The following is a 21,184-nucleotide window of genomic DNA, read 5'->3' on the forward strand; positions in this document are numbered from 1 at the left end:
TAGAGAAAATACACTAACATAAAATCCACCTATGGTAGACAAACAAAATGTGGAACTTAATGTAGAATATAATAAATATTATTATTTTTTTAATGATTTCAAAATTATAGAACTATACAAACTTATTATTACATATTTTGTTAGAATGAAGTGGTCAAAAATATTTCTTGATTTTTTAGGTTTGTTTTTGCAAATACCTTTATATCTAAAGCAGATATGAAAGAACATTCTTGTTTTGTGAAATAGCTATGTGTAAATTAGCAAAAGGTATTATGCACTGAGGTTCTTAGTGCACATATGTGAAATATAAGTATTTAGGTCAAATTTAGATTAAATTGATTTGTTTTTTGTATGCATCAAAAAATACTTCTTTTTTCATCAAACTCACCCTGGAATTGTTACATTTGGATTCAACATGGTGTTGACTGAAGTGTCCTCAGCATCACAGATGTTCACACTTAACTAAATATTAGCAACATTTACTAATCCAAATAAATATCTGCAGAACTGTTTTTATTCAAATGAGACAAGCATTTGTATGCTTCAGAAAATTTTAGTGTCAGATAAACTTATTAACTAACATCTAAATTTGGTCATAAGCCATGAGTTAATTCTGTAGTAAATATCATACTTAACAATTCTGTACAATTCTCAGAAACAATATTGATTATTTTGAAAGTTAATTTGTGTTTTAAAAAATCACGTTTGTTTGGCATCTTCGGTTCTTCAGCCTATTTCAAGTAAGAAAATATTATATGTAGGCTTCTAACTTGAAATTCCTGTAACGAACAGTAAAGATTTATGAATGAACTACACACATAGCGTTTTGTCTTGTTTAAAAGTTTAACAAGTGTTTATAATATGCATTTTTATTGAAAATGGTTTGTTTTAGCCTGTCTCAATAGCCAGAATATTGTAAGAGATACTTTGTTTGTTTGCATGTATGCTTGTTTGTTTAAGAAAACGTGGTCATATAATGTAAGTTTTACAGTTGTAGAAACATGAAGAAGGTGAAATTTACTGAAAATATTGTAGACGGAAAAACGTCAATGTTTGAGATATGTGCATGTTGGAAAGAACTAATGTAGCCTTTTCAGATTCATTCTAAGCTCAAAAGGACAATGAAACTGTTGACGGTTTTATATAATTTTGTATGTTAAAATAAATCACGCGACCGAATATTGCCAGATTAAAGACTTGGGTGACCTGAGACACATTTTGTAGGGGGGTGTCCACAAAATTATAATTCATAAAAGAAAAAGGGGTTAAATACAATTCAGTACTATATATTAACTACGGTTTTCGAAATACACAAACGCAAGCGAGGAGTAAATAATATACAAAATAATAATTCTAATATTTGCAATGAATATAAAGTTATGACAACGATTTTTTCTTTTTTTTTCTTGTTAAATGACCGAGCAAACATTTATGGAAGTACAAGTTGGAAGAGCAAGTAATTTAAAAATTACAAAGTAATAGGTCTATAAGAAACGTAATGTTTCTTATAAAAAAAAAACCGTAAGTGCCGGCATGGCCAAGTGGGTTTAGCGTTCATGTGACGGTCCATCCCACTATTCATTGGTAAAAGAGTTGGCGGTGGGTGGTGATGACTAGCTGTCTTCCCTCTAGTCTTACACTACTAAATTAGGGACGGCTAGCACAGATAGCCCTTGTGTAACTTTGTGCGAAATTAAAAACAAACATAAACTATTAAAATCGCAGGATATGCAAGCATATGTTTTGCAATGACACATTAACTTTTTATAGTTCTCGCATTGGAAATGCACTCATTTGCTCTAGCCCCTTCTAATCTGGCCCTGTAAGTGACAAAACTTAGTTATAAGAGATATGAAAGGAGAAAAGGGTTTGACTACGATGACTAGAATATAAAGTTACAATGTGATCTTAGTAAACTCATGTCCCGTGGGTACACTTTCGAAAAAAAATTTTTTTCTGTTACAATCTGAGTTAAATAAAACTACTGGTATTGTAAGTAATAGTATACGAATAGCGGAAAATATTTAAAAGTGTACAAATAAAATGAATATTTGTTATTAATGTGTAAATAACGTATTTCTACTTCTTAAAACATACAAATGAAAAGCTTACTGTTAACTCTGAAGGTTGTCTTTTTGTTTGTTTGTTTGTTTGTTTGGGAATTTCGCACAAAGCTACTCGAGGGCTATCTGTGCTAGCCGTCCCTAATTTAGCAGTGTAAGACTAGAGGGAAGGCAACTAGTCATCACCACCCACCGCCAACTCTTGGGCTACTCTTTTACCAACGAATAGTGGGATTGACCGTCACATTATACACCCCCACGGCTGGGAGGGCAAGCATGTTTCGCGCGACGCGGGCCCGAACCCGCGACCATCGGATTACGAGTCGCACGCCTTACGCGCTAGGCCATGCCGGGCCTACTGAAGGTTGTCTCCTACGGTATATGAAGGCCATTTAGAATGAAGCTGACGTTCCATGGTTCGTGAACTGTTACTATAAAAAATAATATTTACGTTCCGTATTTTAGTAGCCGTGGGTACTTTGTAAGAGCGATGGTCAAATCTCGTTGTTCAGTCTGACAAGAAATAAGCCAAGAGCTGTCTTTCCTGTAGTCTGTCAGTTTAAAGGTAGGGAAGACTAGAAAAGATATTCAACAAACAAAATTAAATGTTAGTTTCGTTTAGACATATCTTATCAGTTTTGGCAGGGATGCTCAAAAACTCGTTTCTCTTCAGCCCCGCTAGCAGAATTAAGATTAGGCCTTAAAGGAGTAAAGGTTAATACTGCAATTTAAAGGTGTTATAACTTTATACAGGAAGTGTCAGGGGTGTTTGGACTTGAAAATCATATTACAAACGTTAATAAAAGCTGTGTTACAGAAGGCAAACAGGCCAGGTTGGACGAACAGTGCCAAGAGTGAGAGTGTTGAGCAGTGAGATGCAGGCAGCAATGTGCCTGTTAAATTTACATTTAGAAAATAAAAATGTTTCTTTGATATATTGTATTGCCCCTAATTATCCCTCCCCAAGTCGCAGAGATCGGCAATCAATACTGGTAACTGATAAATGTCACTTAGGCTACAATTTTCCGCCTCTTATCGCCAAACTTCAAAGACTGTTGAGATGTGCTGATCAAAAGAGGATATCCGGTACGTTTCAGGACTGCTTGATAGGTCTTTGATGACACTGTAACAGAATGGTTACTGCGATAATGGGCACTGATTTTATAACAAAGAAATAAATAGGCGATGTTTGCTACCACTTGTAAATATATTTGTTTATAATGGAGATGATATATGACCCAGTAAGTCTCTAATTAGCGCTCCTTTCCTTTTGCAGTTTGCAAGTTCCCGAGGGATATTAATCTGGACAATACAGTATATTTATAACCTGGTATGACCTAATGGTTAGGGCGCTCAACTTGCAATCCAGGTATCACTTGTTTGAATTCTGTCACCAAATATGCTTGCCTTGGGAACATTATATTACGAAGGCCAGACCCCACTATTCGTTATCATTTCAAAATTAGAAATGGCTGGCTCAGATATCCCTCGAGTGTCTGTGCGCGAAATTCAGTAATCAATATATATTTATTTCAACTAAAATTTAACTTCAATTTCTATAACAAGGGTACCGGGACAATTGTGGCAAGTTGAGCATTTGCCCCACAAATAATTTGACAATTAAAATTTGTTTTTTCTAAAGCTTTTTTTAAAATATATTTGGTATTGAAAGTTGTTATGTCCCATCAGTATTATCTGACTGCAAAGTATTGTTCTGTTAGATTATTCGTTTAAGTCAAGCGATGGCGTTGCGTTTACTAATGTGTGTGATATGTGTACCCAAATTACATAAATGGTTATGAACTTAATAGCTCAAAACTGAAACATACATCTAATAGTTATATACATAATTACATAACGAAATGTATTCCTTATCTTGATACCCTTTCGTTAGTCAACTGCCACTTGTCATTTATAAGTTTGTATAATACTGTAATTAATTTTCTCGGCATGTCTGTTTCGCAGTTAGCAGTGGAAAAGTATCAGAATACTGGTTATAGGAAAGTTGTTAGAGGATGAAGTGATGTTAAAATGTATAGTAGATGTAAGAAATGACTTGGTGCTTTTTGTTCGTATAAAAAGATATATGCGTGTTCATTACGAGAGGTATTTGACATTCATATTAAATAGTAAACAGTGGTGTATTTACTTGTATGCGTTTGTATTCTAGGGATAAAGCAAACCAAACCTTAGTAGAAAAAAAACTAAAAAGATACTAAAAATGAATCACGTTTCAATTTCGATTAAAATAAGGCGACAGTGCTGTCGTTATGGACTTCTCACCGTACACTTACAATAATTTTAATTTAAAATCCACCACTTGTATTTTGAAAGGTTATTATAATGTTATCTGGAAGAAAGCGATATCCTTCTGGGTTTGTAAATTTTATATAACTTATTTTTAGGATCTCGGGTTATATTTTGTATAATCGCCAAGTATAAGAATATATTTGTATGTCACCCTGTTCCTAGCCCTCATACTGCCGTTTTGCAGTAATCTGCGTCCATTTCACGGATTATTTATTCAAAATAAATGTTAGATTGAGTAAGTTGCTTTTCGTTTCAACTGTTCTTTCATTGGATTATTCAATCGTTTTTACTGAGAAATAATGATTAGAATATTAATTTCACTTGGTTACCACATACGGAATGACAGCACTCTCAGTCGATGTGATTGTACTACAACAACAAAGTTTCGGTTAATCACCAAAATGTCCAGCATAAATAACACATTACTAGCTATAACACAGTAAACCCGATTACACAGGTCTGAGTAACTTGTTAATAAGGACCTGGTAGTCACTTCTGAAACCTGGTCTAAGGTTACACCCGCCAGAACCCCAACTTTTTCCAGTTCCAAATACTCTCGTTTTGTCTTGAACAATTCCACGTAAGAAACCTGATAGTCTCTCGTGTGAATTTATACGAGATTGATTATATATAACCAGACAGCGTGAAAAGTGGGCTTATCTACCAAAGACTATCCGAAGCGTGAAAACAAAAGGTGATATTTTTTTTCCTTCTGTTCACTATATCTGTGCATGACCACGATTGATTAAAGCACCACACCCAACGATTTCTCATCAGCACGAGTTTTTCCTAAAGAGAGTAGCTTGTGTGATGTTACTGAAAAGAAAAAAAATACGCATATATTAACCAAAAATAAATATAAAAACGCTTTTAACCGATCACCAAAATGAGATTTATGTCTATTTCTGAATTATTTAAATACTTTCTTGAACAAATTATGTTCATTAGCATGCAAGCAATAAAATTTTGCCCCAATAACCTTTTCATTTTGTTAATTGCAAAGTCGCGTGTTCTGTTTATTTAGTAATTAGGTTGCATCAAATTCTGTTTTAGAGCAAAACGCTGTTGCTTTCTATTCAATGTAATAGCGCGTTTTTAATAATGTAGAGAATTTTGTGCAAATATCCACTCTGATCATGAGTGTCACATTGTCTCAGAAGTTCTTATGGTTTACTAAACGAAGAACGCAAAAATAAAGGTTTCAAGAAGTATCCCCTCTTAGTATACTTTGTTCAGTATATCATGACTTTAGGCTAAATGTACATTGTGAATTATATTAACGAAATGTGTTCTCTTAAAGTTACGAATGAGTTTTTAAGTTCTAAGAGTTTTGTGAATTTATTTTATTCGGGATGGATAGTTAGGTAGGAGGACTATTAATAAATTATAAAAAACATAAACACATTACACAACTGAGCTAAACTGTTGTTGTTTTGAATTAAGCACAAAGCTACACAATGGCTATCTGTGCTCTGCCCGTCACAGGTATCGAAACCCGGTTTTTAGCGTTGTAAGTCCGCAGACATGCCGCTGAGCCACTGGGGGGCTGAGCTAAACTAAACACATTACACAACTGAGCTAAAGTAATTTTTTGTCGTGACTTCTTTGTCTTCCTTGCTTGTAAATGCTAAAGAGGGGAAAAAATAAACTTGGAATTTACTGAATATTTCTCTGTAAAATATATTTGATTAAAGCACGTTTTTATGCTTGTTATACTTGTAAGGTGAATTGCTTGGGAAGCCCAACAAGGTATGTGTACGCTGGTGTACGTGTAACAACTATTGCTGTTCTAAATCGAATATAACAAGTGCTGCATAAGGATGTACTCTTTGTATACATATTTTTCAAATAAGCAGAAAATAATTAACACTGTTGTATAATTATAAATACAAGTTTATGATATGTTCACTATTATACTACTGAAGACTCAACACATGCCCAGTGTGGCTTTGCTATAAGAAACACACACACACACTATATTACACTAAAGAACCATTTGCTGTTATAACTTATACATTGCATAGACTATATGCAAAAAAATATTTTCGACGTTTTCTAGACAGCCATATAGTTGTCATATAGGCGTATTAAAGATGTCATGGTCTCAGGATGAATTGCTTACTGTATATTCTAATGCATTAAAACTTCATAAAATGTTTCGTTTCATTTCTTCCCATCAAATACGATGTGATTGGTGTGTGATTTTAGCTTAAAATATGAGACTAAATGAACAAAGCTATAATGCTACAATTACTAATCTGAATAATCCAGAACATTCGAAGCACACTAGAAGTTTTGTATAAAAACCAACATGGAAGTATCAGTCCATTAACCCATGGAAGCGTATCAGTTGTTCAACCGTGTGACGTCGTCACTTACAAGAAAAACCTCTTTGATTAATATTTTGAGCCACGTAGGCCCCCTTTTTGTTTTGTTTACTGGAATACACACACACACACACACACACACATATGAATGGATGATGTTAATAAATTATGATCTCATTTTGGTCAGGAGAGAAATCATTCCTAACAATTTCTGAAACCTCTGAAGAACACCTGCTGTGCTTAATGGTGTGGAACACCGACGTTGGCTTGTAGTTCTTAAAATACCGAGGTTTTGAGGAATTAAACTTTGTGCCCATAATTGAAAAAAATGTAATTATTTTGTATTCCGTAAGTTAGCGTACAGAGCAGGTTGCCATATATTCATCAATAAACGAACTTAATAGAATTCATGAACCACAGTTTTAGTGTTTCTCGTGCAACGTGGACTGGTATTTCCTCAACTGGAATATTCTAGTCTTGAAGTACGGCAGTAACTCCAGCCAACTTAGAAGGATGGAGCAACAGTTAGTTCTATAACTGTATACTGTACTGACCAATCTTGGGTTATTGTCACACTGTTACAAATATTGGAACACCACTTTCTTACGTTTCTTAACAGATCTAAACAAAAGAAACTAGCAACGTATCTATTTTAGATTAAGAAAACATCTTTCAAAAAGTGATAAACATACAGGAAACAAAGACCAGCACGGAATAAAATTCCACTTGATGGCATTGATCTCAAAAGGAAGTGTTTACATCCGTCGCGTATATATATATATATATATATGTGTGTGTGTGTGTTTGTGTCTGTTTTTCGCTTTTATTTTCATATAATAATGTTAATGGTCACTTCCAGCTAGTAGAACGCTAAGTCTACAGATTTACAACGCTAAAATCAGGGTTTGATTTCCTTCGATGGGTTCATCAGGTAGCCTAATGTGGCTTTACTATGAGAAAAACACATATACACTTATGGTCAGTTGCTCTCCACAGCTACTAGGTTCAAACTAATGACCTTAGGGGTGCATGGAAGTAAAAAATAAGGGAATGACTTGATAGACTCAGAATATTCATTTCTCTGGAAAGAAGCAGTTCGAATCTCACTTTGGGTAGAATCGTATTTGATTCGTTTTAATATTATATACTTTTTAATTAAGATAAATAATCACTCAATAAGTGGTTAAAAGCATTGCTGTTTTTTATCGTTTGTTGTCTTGCTTTTTTTCTAATATCAAAGTCAAAATGCTTAAATGAACCAAGGCAATGCATTCAGGATTTAATCAAGATATAAGTAAACGTAATTTATTTTAGAAAATAGTTTTATTCACTAAACTATGAAAAACGTTAGCTCGTTTTAAACGTAGAAAAACTAGTGCAGTTTGCCTAATGGGACTCATGAATGGACTAACAATTTAGTTACTATGTGCAGGAGGCATGGTAGTGAGTCTAGTCAATATATTAGAAGAAGGGGTGGAGTATCACTACTGTTACTTTATAAACAGAGACATATTTTTAGACATATCGTTTCTTCAGTAATGCTTTCATGCCATTATTCTTGTGTTTTTGAACATAACAAGAAAAGTAACTTGGATTATGAGAACTGATCCGTCAACATTTATTTCAGTTCTTAATCTTTTAGTTGTGAGCCCCCCTATGGGTCAGCAATAAGTCTATGGATATACAACGATAAAATCAGGGGTTTGATTCTCCTCGGTGGACATAGCAGATAGCCCGATATGTCCTTGCTATAAAACTCCCACATATACTTGTTTTTATGGAAACAAAACATGTTGTAAACAAATATATGATGTCACAAAAAATATCACAGGTGGATGTTGATTTGAACCAGGGAAAACAGCTGTTTTATTAATATAACATAATATTTAAGGACAACAAGGAACCTGTTGGTCCATGTTGGCTATCCCATTCTCCTAGCTAAACTAAAATTATTAAATAAATAAATTTAAGAAATTTAAATTCAACCCTTATAATTCATATATCTGTCGAGCTTTATTTTAAACTCACTCAAATTTACTACCTCCACATCTGAAGACAAACCCATTCCACAGGCGAACTATCCTATAGCGTTTTGGTGAAGTAAAACAGACTCAAAACACCACATATGTTAGTGTTGTTATTTTAGGAATGTTTTGTTATTATTGTTGTTGTTTTAGTGTTTAAAATAACGATTTATTAAATATATATACATATATATCATACTATGTAATTGTGCTTGAATACCAAGACTGCTGTACCTCTATACAAATCGTTCGTCGCATGTGTAATTTTAAAGTGTTATTTACTTTTTTTGGCAAAACTTCAATAAACCTAAACTAATGCGATTCGTTGAGGTCAGTTCATGTGTAATGATGTTGAAATTGTGAGACAAACGTGGCTGCCTATAGTGTAGTCTCTTGACTGGATATGTCTTGAATCTAGTCTGTGCATTAGGTCGAATACCGCTCAACAAACTGCAGTTTTCTTTTGTAACTTTTGACTTAATCATTCATATAATTAACGATGCTCTTTCAGCCAATTAACTAAATTGTGTTACATGTATGTTTCCACACCGTACGTCGTTGGTCGTTTCTCTGCATTGTGTTTACATTTGTAACGTTAGAAGACGAAAACATATAAAGGTACATCACCACATGTGTAACAAGCATTGATATTGTTTTAGAAATAAAAAGTAGTGTGATGTGCATTATTCTAAACGCACAGGCATATACAAATAGATGTTATGTAATTAAAATGCTTTTTTGAGACTGATCGTTCATGGACATCAGAAAGTTTCAATACGGAGTTCTGTGCTATTTCATTGTAGTTATTGTCTTCGTGTAAGCATTAATCGTAATGTTTTTGGGTTTTTTTAATACAAAGTCATCTAGCAGTATGGCGTTTCTTGTGCTTTATTTATAATTTAATTATTTTCATGGTTAAATGTTTCAAATAAAGAAGACGAAAGTTAGTTAAAAAAAAACAACGCCAGCTATGGTAAGATCAAAGAAGGTTGCACGTGCATTTGGATTACTTTTTATTTCGTATATAGAAGTGACAAGAAGGAGAGGATGGATGGTTTACATAAGTGTTTGTTGCCGTGTCTTGTTCTAACTTGTAAAAGACAAGTGCCTCATCCTTATCGACATTCTTTCAAGACTGGCATTGAAGCACATTTTTATTTATACCGTCAACATAAGAACAATACATCCATTCCTCTTGTTTTACAACGCTAGAAGGTTGCGCGGGACACACCAAATCAGCTAGATAGCCACTTTCAAATACTGGGCATATGACATAGCCTGTAAGCTGAAACTTTGTCATCAATACAGTTGTAGTTAACAGATATCTACTCGTCTCTCTTTTGATAGCATATAGATGGCAGATCAGTTACTACATGTTTGTAGAATAATAAATATGCTCAGGATTTATCTTAAAATGTTGTGTTTCGCTTCGTTACGGAGGGGGAGAGCATTCGCTTTGTAGCTTTGTCTGCTTTTCGCTCATTTAATTTGTTATGATTTATTTAAGTATATCTTAACTCTTATACATTCCAATAAAGAATAAATCTGATCGTAACTTCATTTCTAAGAATCTGGGGAATGAGTGTCAAAGTCTGAAACATGATGTAAATGTTGATATGTGGTATTAACCGCATATTAATACGTCTGTATTTGAATTTTGACGTTAACGCAAATGTATGTAACTTAAATAACTTTCGAGGTCTATAGCAGCACATGTGTATTAAAAAAAGAAAGGGAAAATAACTGCATGTCCTCTGCAGCTTATCACGTTTACTAATACTGCGTGCCATTAATTTTTACTAGCCCGGCATGGCCAGGTGGTTAAGGTACTCGACTCGTAATCCAAGGGTCGCGGGTTCGAATTCCAGTCACACCAAACATGCTTGCCCTTTCAGCCGTGGGGGCGTTATAATTTGACGGTCAATCCCACTATTCGTTAGTAAAAGAGTTGGTGGTGGGTGGTGATGACTAGCTGCCTTCCCTCTAGTCTTACACTGCTAAATTTGGGATAGCTGTCGCAGATAGCCCTTGTGTAGCTTTGCGCGAAATTCAAAATAAACAAACTAAGCCATTAGTGTTTAATTCATGAATTGACTAAATACGTATATTATGTAATTCCGAAGTGTATATACGCTTCTTTGTTGATACCATGTTGTCGTTCTTTACCTTTATTGATTTCAGATTTTTAGAAGCTCAGTAAATCTATAACAATGAATAAGATATTGGTGTTGATTATCTGTTTATCAGGAAGGACGTGTTTCAACTTTTATCGTTACACATTCCAGTCCCTATGACTAGAATTGCATGCAGGAGTTAATTTACGTATCAGATTGTGTGCAGTGCATAGATCAACATGACAGAGGAACTTCCTGGGTTCATGACGATGAATGTTTAATTTGTAATCGTTGTTTAAACATCTAAAGCCAGCAAAATATTGGAAAACCAATAGGCCTAAAAACTTATGAAAAACAAGTTAACTTCAGATCTCTTTCCTTTCCTCCTCTAAAATAAAATTGTATATTGCGGCTTGAGATTAGAGACGTGTAAAATATAAAATTTCTCATTTCGAACTATAATAGTGTGTTTTTGTTTGTTTATAGTATCGCGCAGTGTTACACGAAGGTTATCTGCTCCAGCGGTCTATAATTAAGCAGTGAAAGGCTAGAGGGAAGGCAATCTAATCATCACCACCTACCACCAACTCTTGGGTTACTGTTTTACTAACAAAGAGTGGGATTGACCGTCACATATAACACCCCCAAGGCTGAAAGGGCGGGCATGTTTGGTGAGACGGAGATTCGAACCCGCGACCCTAAAAAGGCAAACCGAGCGCCTTAACTACGTGGCCATGCCGAGGCTCGAGCCGCAATAGATAAATTAAAACATGTGAAAAAATAATTGTAGCTAACTTGGCGCTTAAATCGCGACTGTTAAAGTACTATACTTCATATATAGCGTTTCCTTTAATCTCTCCTTTTCTTTTTTCTCATCGTCCAGCCTAACTGATGAGTGTTGGTATTGAACGAAAAGCTTATTGGGCAGTGACTCGTGAGAGAGATAATAGTGGTAAAATATGTTCAGAAACTAGTTGTCATAGCAACAACACGATTGAATACAGCAAGTAAAACGGTGGTTATGTAACAGTATAGAATATGTTTGGAGAACTATAAAAAGTCTTGAGCAGTAAAGATAGCCGTTTTTATATACATATATTTACTTTAAAAACGAAGCTATTTCGTATATGCCAGTCATGTACTGCTCTGTGGGAATATTCAAACTTTAAGATGATTAGTATCTCACCTTTAAGCTTTTAAACAAAGTCAGTAACTTTACAAAGAATATTCGGATATTATGATTCAATACTATATAATTTTAAAAATTATTAAGAAGTGGATTTTGCTACCAAACACACATTCTTAAACTTCTTTTTAAACTCTTGTTACAATTCAGAGTAATTGTCTCTAACTTGGGTTCCTTTGTGGGATAGCGGTAAGTTTACCGGTTTACGACTCTAAAATCCGGGATTCAATTCCCCGCGATGGATACAGCAGATAGCCCAATTTGGCTTGATTTTACAATAAACGACTTTCGTTGTATGTATATATAATCAAAACATAGTTTGTGTATGTGTTAATTGGAACGATTGTAATTGATACATTAAAATACTGACCTTTAATTTTTCTTGTTAATAAGTTTCACTGCCCATTAGCATGTAAAATATACAGTCTTTCTTCAAGAAAGTAAACATGACACTGATAAGTTGTACTCTTAATAGCTCTTTGTATACGTAACAATATAACCGTTATTTGTTGTCAGTTGACTAGCAATAATCACATCTACAAGTATAGGAACTTTTATAAAATGAAACAGTTCTCTAAAGACCATGTGTTTAATATTAACAACATGTAGGTACATATGAATGTATTTTTCAGAGGTTTAATATAGTATATTAAAACGATTTCAGAACCTCGCCAATGACGGCTTGTCAGAGGGGGTGGAGAGTTTACTCCTCTTCAAAGATTTTGAACAAATATTTTTTTCACTTTCTGTTTTTCCATATTAATACCTATATTTTATTTGGTATTAACGTAAAATTCTTGAAACGTTTGATATTATTATTGCAAGACATTTAAAAATTTCCATGTCTCTTGCTTCTCATTTTTCTTTTAAATTTGTATTTTTTTCTTTATACTCGTAATGGTAACATTCGAGAGGAGCGAGCCCTTTCACCAAAATTAACAAGGATTTTGAGTCCGACCACACAGCTAGTGGAGTCGGTCAAAATCTAAGTTTTAAAACAACCAATGAAAATTAGTTTTTTAAAAAACGTTTCAGACAAGGGGAGCACGCAAGTCTTACAAGATCGTTGTTATGAAGGGCTGATACAAACGCAATGATTATGTGATTATTCATTTTTCTTACAAATATAAATAATTAAAAGTGAGTTTCATTACATGACGTGTGGTGATTTGGTTAAAAAGTGCGGCGATTTTTCTTGATTTTGGAGGTTTTGAAGAATTTTCATAGTTCAAACAACGGTTAACCCTTGTCTGGCATGACACGACTGATGATTTCCTATAGCTATGTAAATTCGACCAATAACACTCGCTTATAAATACATCGATATGCCAAAAGTAGCTAATTGTTATTGCTCTATACTTTTGAGTTAAAGTTAAAATATCACTGACCCTTTCGTGAATATTAACTACGAGCAGCCATTCATTGAACCTCTTCACTTTGTTACAGCCTATGTCACGACGTCAATTCATCCTATATTTAACGGCCGTACTTCTTGAGAGTAGCCTTTAGGGGTTTTCATTGCAAAAGGCTTGATGCTCAAAGCACACCCATCTTTTTTTAGCTTTCTACAATCCACCTATTGTATGAGAACAGTGTTTTCGCAGTATTCAACAGTTCAATTATATAGAAATTCTTAAGCGCCGTGTTCAAATGCATGTTTCATTCTTCAGCTGCTTGAGGTATGCCATTGTTGGTTGGATAAATTATGGTAGGAATTTAAGTATACATGTCTTGTGTGGATTTTTGAGTTAGAAATATTTCTTCATTATGTTCTTATTATTTCATGTGGCTTGTGATGACTTTTTTTTTTCCCCTGGTCTTTGTGTTTTTGATTCTCGCCTGTTGCAAAATGCCGAGGATATGGTTTGTTTGAGGTGTCTTTTTGGGCGGTTCTGGTTTTCAAAGTTGATCCACATTTTTTCCCCTCAATGCTTTTAAGCGCAAAGGATATCCTTGTCTTGCAAATTCTATATTTCAAACTAAACACGTCCTTACGGTCTTAGGGATATGAATATTTTGTGTTGTAAAGGGCTGTTACATAACTGATCAAACAGAGTTAATTTTCGGTGGCATCATATAACATAAGACGAAACGCTAAACAATGTCAACTGTAGTTATTATACATCCATTTCCACTGCAACTTGGTATCAGCTGGGGTAGTCACATAGTTTACTGATTTGTATATTAAAAATCGTTTTGACGCAACACATTCAATTTTCTGTAGGCGCGCGCGCACACGCACACACACACACACACATATAAAGAAATGTTTACCTATATACAAGGCCTCTGTGGTTCACTTTTAGTTGTTGTTTTACATGACGCCTTTTATAAGAGTTTATCACGCACCAATAATACGGCAAATGCGAATAAAAAAACGAAACAGTTGTCATTGTAGATTGGTTACGTATTACAAAATTAATTTAGTTTTCTTTAATTACATTTAAAAAATAATGTTTTTCTAAATATATATTTAATCACAAAGCAAAAAAATAATCAAACCGAAAGGTTGATCAGTTTACACCTAAAATTAAAAATAATGTTGGAAGTAGGTTTTTGTAGCATAGATTATTTGAATAGACAGCCAATGATTTATTAGCAAAAAGTAATTTATAACAAGGCTGTAAAACAACTAGTTATTTAAGTAGTGCATATATTAAAGAATGTATATCTGTGCAATCCATATTACCTGTTTTGGTTTTTAGGAAAAGTAATACATAAATATGTATTAGACAATTCCTGTATTGAGTAGTAAAGATATCTAGTATTAGGGTGTAGAGGATGATATAAGATCTTATACGATAGAAATTAGGTGCAACATTTATAAGTCGTTATCGAGTAATGGGTGTTTTAGAGAAAATGCGTAATAATAAAGTTATCCTGTTATTACATAGAACGTAGAATTAGGCAGTTTATCACAAAGGGGCACGCACTGTCTTCATTTAGCGGATTGGAAACAAGTTTTTATTGTGAGGCAGCTGGTCGTTCACATCATGATAGGGATAATAGTGACCGCAGACACCAGTGTCCAAGTATACAAGATTATATACTTATTTCTGGTCTTTTAAATGAATTAGGTTCTAAAGAAAGTATCATTATTTATTACTGTGGATCATGGAAATTTTGTTAGAATTTCTTCGTACACTCTTGGCAATGAGCAGTACTTTGTATTAAAAACTGGTATACCTTGATATCATTTCTGTTTTTCTCTTTATAAGTACTTGACATAATTTCTGAATATTTCTTTTTGTAAGAACTGGTTCATCACATAATTTATCAGTACTTTTGCAGCAATCTTAATGTCATAGCAGAATTACGTCGTTTATTCTTCCGCCGTGCCCCTAGTATAACAGTGGTATGTCTGTGGCCTTACAACGCTAGAAACCGGATTTTCGATGGGCTGAGCACGTACGATCATTGTGTAGGTTTGCGCTTAACCACGAACAAATAGAATTCTTCCGTCGAAAGAACAGGAGTATCATGGCAACGTTTTATAGTTCTTTATGTAAAAATGGAAATATCTTGATAGGTTCTTTCATCACCTGAAAGACAGACCTTTTCAGTAATTCTGATTAAAAACCATTACTTCTGCTGACAGATTGGAAAAAGTTAAACAATCATCTCTAATAAGCTGAAATATTCTGACGTCTTTCTTCTCCAAAACTAGTTCGAGAAAGAGTTGCATCTGTTGCTTCATATTCAACAGCCATCAGTATTTCAATAAATTTTCTCATTACACCACATATTATTACTCTCACCAAAATGTTTATTTTCTGTATATTTGAGACCCGGCATGGCCAGGTGGTTAAGACACTTGACTCGTAATCCAAGGGTCGCGGGTTCGAATCCTCGTTGCACCAAACATGCTCACCCTTTCAGCCGTGGGGGCGTTATAATTTGACGGTCAATCCCACTATTCGTTGGTAAAAGAATAGCCCAAGAGTTGGCGATGGGTGGTGATGACTAGTTCCCTTCCTTGTAGTCTTACACTGCTAAATTAGGGACGGCTAGCGCAGATAGCCCTCGTGTAGCTTTGCGCGAAATTCAAAACAAATTAAACCAATCTGTATATTTGTTCTGGTAAATATAAACTAAACTTTTTTGTTCCAGAAGTTGGAAATTTCTTATGGAAAAAAAAATCGTGCTTTGATTAAATTATCAAACTCAAAACTGCTTGTTTAAAGTAGCAGTGTGTGTGTGTAAAACTTCGGAAAAACAAACCAGTCTTAGTAAATGGAACAAATGTACCAAAAGTGATCTTAAAAACAACTTTTTTGAAGAAAAATATATTATACTGTAAAAATCCTTTGAATTTTTGCCTTTTGAACTGGAAGGTTTTGACTGGGTTTAGGATTTATGAGAACTTTGTTTGAGGTCTATTCTAGTGTTATTTTGTTACTTCTATTCTGAGACTAGTCTCATTCAAGACGTGCTGCCCGTACAAATGAAGACTTTATTCGAGTGTGGGCTATCTTCATATAACTTAAGATATCGCAACTTTATTTTTCTTCGCAACAGTATCGTTATTTCTTCGTCCGAAAGAGTTCGTGTTGAGAATAAATAGCATGTGTTCGGATTTTCTTGCTCGGAAAGAAACAGATTTATTGAATTCCACTTATTTATTTACCAGCATTCTTCACCAAGAGTTTCCTTAAAACACGATGTGATCAAATATTTTTGTTTCTCAGTTTCTGGATTAAAAACAAAATATGTTTGTCAAGATAGATGAAAATAACATTTATGTGAGCAACTATGACGTCGTAAATCCTCACTTCCTCCCTATGTTTTGTGTTGATTTACTAATAACAGTTTCTAGATTTATCATTGTGCAGGTTTCAGTTAACATTGTTAACGTTTATAAACTTCTTTCTGCACTTACAATTTCCTTAGGTGATAAATTAAAGAAGCGGATTATTCATGTAGATTGCACTAAATATACTCAAAAAGCCGTTGTTTGCCCCTCTCCCTCAGTGGCACAGTGGTATGTCTGCGGACTTATACTCTTAAAAACTAGGTTTCGATATCCCTTGTTGGCAGAGCACGGAAAACATTTTGTGAAGCTTTGTGCTTAATAAAAAAAATAACAAACTTGTTGCATTGCCATTTGAAGGCACGGAGATTGTCTTAATTCTCTATTGTACATTGTGACGTACAGGTAACAAATCTGCCAGTGTTGCTTAATACACAAACAAATACCACAGTTCTGTAGATGAAAGAATGATTCTTGTTAGTTCCTCAATTGAACAATATTACTTCTAGGTAGTTTACCCATTTCCAACTTACTAAAAAAGATTTCACAGATATCTTTTTGTTAAAAGCTTTTACTGTCGATTTCAATTAAGCCTACTATTCTTCATTGCAGTTTATATTAATCTACCCCTCCCCCTCTACTCAGTGATTGAATTGCATGTACTGATTGAATGATATGTCCACGTACTTGGTTTTTATAATTTTCTTAGTCAGAATTTAATATTATTGCTTGAGTTCAAAAAGCTGTATTACACATTTGCTGTGAATATACTTGGAAAAAAATTCGTGCACGAGGTGATTGAGATGCACGTATATAACTGTAACATGTATACATACATTAGCTTGTTTTCTTTGTTTTTGAATTTCGCGTAAAGCTACGCGAGGGCTTTCTGCGCTAGCAGTCCCCTTATTTAACTAATCATTACCACCCACCGCCAACTCTTGGACTATTCTTTTACCAACGAATAGTGGAATTGACCGTCATATTATAACGCTCAAATGGCTGAAATGGCGAGCTTGTTTTGTATGAAGAGGATTCAAACCCGCGATCTTCGGTATACGAGTCGAGTGATCTAACCTCCAGGCCATGCCGGGCCTTCACACGCGAAAGCAACTGAAAATTTAGAGATACCGAAACACAACTCTTGTACATATAACCAACTAAAAAAGTTAGAACAACGGAAAACATAACTATACAATATACAGAGATAGCTGAAGCCTAATAAATCTTTAATGTGACGATATTATAAGTATTATCTACGAATACAGACTGAGTGTTGACATGACACAGGTAATTATAATTATAAATTGCGTGCTCCAACTTGAAGGATCATGCAGTCGAGTGAACACGCATTGTTTATTTTTCAGACGCGCGCATAAAGGTCTATAAATAGATGTGGCTTACCTCATTAAAAGTGGATAAAGTTCAGGAAGTTCTTATCAGAATAGCCCTCACTATCAACACAGTTGTTGCTATATACTGAATTCAAATGTGCTTCCATCTGTGCAACAATTTTGGCTTCTAATAAAATATAAAATACAGTTAAAATAAGGCAGTTTTAAAAACAAATATGTTGATATTTTGCAAGAATGAATACTTTTATTTTGTGACGACTTTTTGTTTTTCATGTTTTATTCAGAAAAAAATATTTTTAGTCAGGTCAACAGAAAGAATAATGATTTAATTGTTTGTATGTCTGGTCAGAGCTATGACACACGTTGTGTAACTCTTAAATGTGATTATTTTTAAGTATTTTGAAACATAGATAAAGGGCTTTTTTCGGTTTGCGTCGTCTTTTAAATCTAGAAAGCTTTTAGTCAGTAGAACTACATACAATGTTGGAAGAAGGTTAAATTATTTTATCACACAAAGAGTTGAAGCTATGGTTTAACTTGGAGAAGACAAAAAAACACGTGTAATTACCTTCACTTTTAATAATGAATCAAATAAAACATACAAGTTCTAATCGCTAAAATATAACGAGCGTGCTCGTAAAGCGAGAGAAAACTGAACGAAAATGTGTCAGTGTCGAGTTGTCCTTTAACAGCCACAGCAATACATTAATTGAAGATTCTAAGAAATTATAATTTCGTGAAAATGACTACTCATAACATTTTGTATTTTTAACTTCAAAAATCTAGAAGTGAGTACTTTCGTAGTTTATCTTTAATATTTGTTTTTATGCATTGTTTTAAAATGTTTTTCGTGACTATGGATAATGTAATATTTGGAAGTAAAATTTGTAACATATTTAACTAAAAAGTCTTCTGTGTTTTATTTGAACCTACTTTTGATAAACAGTATTGTGTATTGTTCCATAAAAGTGAAAATTGCTTGGAAAAAAAATCTAATCACCATTCTGACACACACCTACAGATACGAGTTAATTTTTTCTTGCGTACAAATATTCTGTAAGTGTTCCCATAAACCGGCGTTAAAATGAAATACAGGTAAGATCATTGCTGTTACTTGACCTACTTAGGTCATTGTCATTTCAATCGTTGACCGAAATCTTATTGACTTGTTTGCGGCTCTTTATTTTTTTATGTGTATTTAAATTTGTTTTTGCGCACACGCATACAGGTTCATTCGAACTCACTTTGATAAAACAATATTAACAATAGTAAGCTGGAACACATTATTTACACGTTTTCAACAAACATGAAAACAATTTTAAAATTGTATTAAGTTGATGTATATTTGTGTTACTAAACGTTATGCCCCTCAATGGTGCAGCAGTACCCTGATAGTCTATAACGTTAAAAATAGTGTTTTAGTACCCGCAATGGGCAGAGCGCAGATAGCCCATTGTGCACTTAACAACAAACAGTTAAACTAAAACTTCATAAGTTGAACAATAGTTTATGAATACTTCAGTTGATCGTTTTATTAACAGCACTGATGATAATACAATATAAAATGAGGGGATTTAATGGGATTGTGTTAGTTCTCGTTGGTAATAACAATAGCGTTTCTCATTGTAGCTTTAATCGAAGATAGGGAACACAAATGCATGGAAAAAATATATAATATTCTAACGTTACCATTGTCGACTCAAATACGTGCATGAATATTAAGTAATGCGTTTTAAATAATTATTGATTCTTTCCAACATTAGAAAATAAAAAAAACTGTTTAAGATTCATAAATTATCATTAAGCAAAAAAAAAAAAAGAAGATATCAAACAACTGAATTTAGATAATAGCATTATAGTTCAAACACGATGTATAAAATCAGGAAAACAGTGTGTGCGAAGTACGAGAATATCGGCCCGGCATGGCCAAGTGGTTAAGGCACTCGACTCGTAATCTGAGAGTCGCGGGTTCGAATCCCTGTCACACCAAATATACTCGCCATTTCAGCCGTGGGGACGTTATAATGTTACGGTCTATCCAACTATTCATTGGTAGAAGAGTAGTCCAAGAGTTGGCGGTGGGTAGTGATAACTAGCTGCCTTCCCTCTAGTCTTGCCTCCCACTAGCACAGCGTTAAGTCTACGGATTTACAATGCTAAAATAAGGGGTTCGATTCTCCTCGGTGGGCTCAACAGATAGTCCTATGTGGCTTTGCTATAAGAAACACACACACCCTATGAGCGACATCACCATGTTTGTTTTTGAGTCATTTGGCATAACTTTGGAAGCGTGTCCATCATCCTTTGATTTAGATCCCCCTTCCGGTCTTGTACAAAAATAGTGGTCAGTGCTGCGCTTCTAAATAGTGATAATATTTCATGTTACAAATGGACCTGTTAGTGTTGAAAGAAATAAGATATATTTCAGAATTTCGCCTCTAATTTCGAACCAATACACTAATTAGTCAACGGCACCAACCGCCATGCGACTCTGAGGCAACTCTTACTTAACCAAATAATGTGATTTAGTTATCAGTCTTGTAGTACATCCACGGTTCTATTAAAACAAGAAGAAACCCAACCTATTCCAGTTCTGTGAGTGTAGATGTGTCCGATCTTAAGGATGGTTGACGTTTCTGGATTTCTTAAAGCCTTTCCCTGTGTTGTGCGTTTTTGGTTTAAAACATGCACAGTAATTTTGTTTTTTGTTTTTTTATTTTACAACAGTATAGTTGTTTTCAACAAAACTGAAATAAAGACAGTAGTTGAAGCTTCTGTAAATTATGTGTCTCACAGTGAGTCAATTAATGGACTTACAATGTTAATATTCGGAGTTCAGTTTTCTGTATCAAACAGAGCACAGATTGCCCATTGTGTAACATTTTGCTAAAATAATCCACAAATTTTTGTACTGAAAGGAACTAAAATAAACGAATAACCTTCCAAAATCTATATAATTTAATTTAGGACAAATATATAAACATTTATCTATTTCATTATATACGCCTTTCAGTGGCTCAGCGGTATGTCTGCGGACTTACAACGCTAAAAATCG

At 34.2% G+C, this 21,184-nt stretch overlaps 1 protein-coding gene and 1 long non-coding RNA gene across 7 annotated transcripts in view; one reads left to right on the forward strand and one right to left on the reverse strand.

Annotated features, from left to right (window-relative positions):
- The window catches only part of LOC143249311 (multiple PDZ domain protein-like), a 182,131-nt gene that overhangs the window by 47,174 nt on the left and 113,773 nt on the right, over positions 1 to 21,184 (forward strand). The window lies entirely within an intron of this gene.
- LOC143249314 (uncharacterized) overlaps positions 786 to 21,184 on the reverse strand; it is a 33,879-nt gene continuing 13,480 nt past the window's right edge. The window contains exons 3-4 of one of the 2 annotated variants that reach the window (XR_013027716.1): positions 18,179 to 18,295; positions 786 to 5,189 (exon numbers count right to left, since the gene is read on the reverse strand). This is a non-coding gene — a long non-coding RNA (uncharacterized LOC143249314). Of the gene's footprint in view, positions 5,190 to 8,058; positions 15,567 to 18,178; positions 18,296 to 21,184 lie in introns of those variants that run through there. The other variant, XR_013027715.1, reaches the window with a different exon arrangement.

Source organism: Tachypleus tridentatus, chromosome 4, assembly GCF_004210375.1.
Source record: "Tachypleus tridentatus isolate NWPU-2018 chromosome 4, ASM421037v1, whole genome shotgun sequence".
Lineage (NCBI taxonomy): Eukaryota > Metazoa > Arthropoda > Merostomata > Xiphosura > Limulidae > Tachypleus > Tachypleus tridentatus.